Genomic DNA, 2500 nt, shown 5'->3' with positions numbered 1-2500 from the left:
GCACGCCGGGCGGCCCCCCCTCACCGGCCGGGGACTGTCCCGCCAAGCCACAGCCTCGTATCGCTTCATACCCACATGGCCAACTCAGGTTCGGGGGCATGGCGGGTACCGCCGAAACAACCGGTTCACAGATGTACCGATCGTCGCTATCACCGATGCACCTGCAGCGCGAACAACCGCTCAACAACTGATTTCCAGTTCATTTGCGGATCTTTGGCAGCAAACGTATACGTCAATCTACATTTGCGAAATCTACGATTCTGGCATGCCTGCATGTTATGTGTCACGACACGCTACATCAGCCCACATACACACTGCGGCATGTACACGAGAGAACACGTGGAAGATGGTCCGCGCACGTGTGCAATGTCCCTTGCGCGGTCGACTGTCAACCGGCCTCTGTAGCATGTCGCAGATGTGGAACGCGGTCCACCGTGCTATCATGTTGTGTGGGGCAATACGATTAAATAGGAAAACCCTCGTCGCTACATCAACAGACGGCTCACGCTGATTCCCGGCAGAGGGAGGAGGGGGGGGGGGGCCAACATGCAATACTTTCGTCCGTACCTACTTACCACATGTCTGTACGGCGTACAACAGTGCAATCTCGCTGTAATGGGGAGACGAGACAAGTAGCATCGTGCACAACATATGGCCCTTATGATTCGCCATTGTAGGGCGCAGCCGGTGTACGGTCAAGCATGTGCCACATTATGTCACTCAGTACGTAACGACGGATGATCAGTGTGGGTTACGCGTACATCAGCGGACAGTCCACACAGGCCGTACCACAACGTACACTGACTGCATCGACAACCGAATGCAACTGAACAGCTGCAAGGCTCATTTCACAAACAAACGCCTGACCGACCAGCTTGGAAGGGCAGGAGGGGAGGGCGATATTCGTTCTGTAGCGGTACACCCTTCCAGTGGTTAGCGGGACTGTGTAGAAAGTACGCAACACTCGAAAGACCTTTATGTGAGGGTACGCACCATGGCATCAAGAAATACACATGACACCAGAGGATCCAAGCAGTGAACTATGTTCAGAGGGTTGCTGTTAGGCAAAGCTACATTCCTGTGACGTTACATGTGACAGTTAAGGTGCAGTGTAAGTTAGGTTAAGGTGCAGTGTAAGTTAGGTTAAGGTGCAGTGTAAGTTAGGTTAAGGTGCAGTGTAAGTTAGGTTAAGGTGCAGTGTAAGTTAGGTTAAGGTGCAGTGTAAGTTAGGTTAAGGTGCAGTGTAAGTTAGGTTAAGGTGCAGTGTAAGTTAGGTTAAGGTGCAGTGTAACTTAGGTTAAGGTGCAGTGTAAGTTAGGTTAAGGTGCAGTGTAACTTAGGTTAAGGTGCAGTGTAACTTAGGTTAAGGTGCAGTGTAACTTAGGTTAAGGTGCAGTGTAACTTAGGTTAAGGTGCAGTGTAACTTAGGTTAAGGTGCAGTGTAACTTAGGTTAAGGTGCAGTGTAACTTAGGTTAAGGTGCAGTGTAAGTTAGGTTAAGGTGCAGTGTAAGTTAGGTTAAGGTGCAGTGTAACTTAGGTTAAGGTGCAGTGTAACTTAGGTTAAGGTGCAGTGTAAGTTAGGTTAAGGTGCAGTGTAACTTAGGTTAAGGTGCAGTGTAACTTAGGTTAAGGTGCAGTGTAACTTAGGTTAAGGTGCAGTGTAACTTAGGTTAAGGTGCAGTGTAAGTTAGGTTAAGGTGCAGTGTAAGTTAGGTTAAGGTGCAGTGTAAGTTAGGTTAAGGTGCAGTGTAAGTTAGGTTAAGGTGCAGCGTAACTTAGGTTAAGGTGCAGCGTAACTTAGGTTAAGGTGCAGCGTAACTTAGGTTAAGGTGCAGCGTAACTTAGGTTAAGGTGCAGCGTAACTTAGGTTAAGGTGCAGCGTAACTTAGGTTAAGGTGCAGCGTAACTTAGGTTAAGGTGCAGCGTGGGTTAGGTTAGGGGCCAACGTGGGTTAGGTTAGGGGCCAACGTGGGTTAGGTTAGGGGCCAACGTGGGTTAGGTTAGGGGCCAACGTGGGTTAGGTTAGGGGCCAACGTGGGTTAGGTTAGGGGCCAACGTGGGTTAGGTTAGGGGCCAACGTGGGTTAGGTTAGGGGCCAACGTGGGTTAGGTTAGGGGCCAACGTGGGTTAGGTTAGGGGCCAACGTGGGTTAGGTTAGGGGCCAACGTGGGTTAGGTTAGGGGCCAACGTGGGTTAGGTTAAGGGCCAACGTGGGTTAGGTTAAGGGCCAACGTGGGTTAGGTTAAGGGCCAACGTGGGTTAGGTTAAGGGCCAACGTGGGTTAGGTTAAGGGCCAACGTGGGTTAGGTTAAGGGCCAACGTGGGTTAGGTTAAGGGCCAACGTGGGTTAGGTTAAGGGCCAACGTGGGTTAGGTTAAGGGCCAACGTGGGTTAGGTTAAGGGCCAACGTGGGTTAGGTTAAGGGCCAACGTGGGTTAGGTTAAGGGCCAACGTGGGTTAGGTTAAGGGCCAACGTGGGTTAGGTTGCCAGAGATGTGT

Source organism: Schistocerca gregaria, unplaced genomic scaffold (genome assembly GCF_023897955.1).
Source record: "Schistocerca gregaria isolate iqSchGreg1 unplaced genomic scaffold, iqSchGreg1.2 ptg000587l, whole genome shotgun sequence".
Taxonomy (NCBI): domain Eukaryota; kingdom Metazoa; phylum Arthropoda; class Insecta; order Orthoptera; family Acrididae; genus Schistocerca; species Schistocerca gregaria.
The sequence above is the reverse complement of the archived record's forward strand: the minus strand, read 5'-3'. Positions refer to the sequence as shown.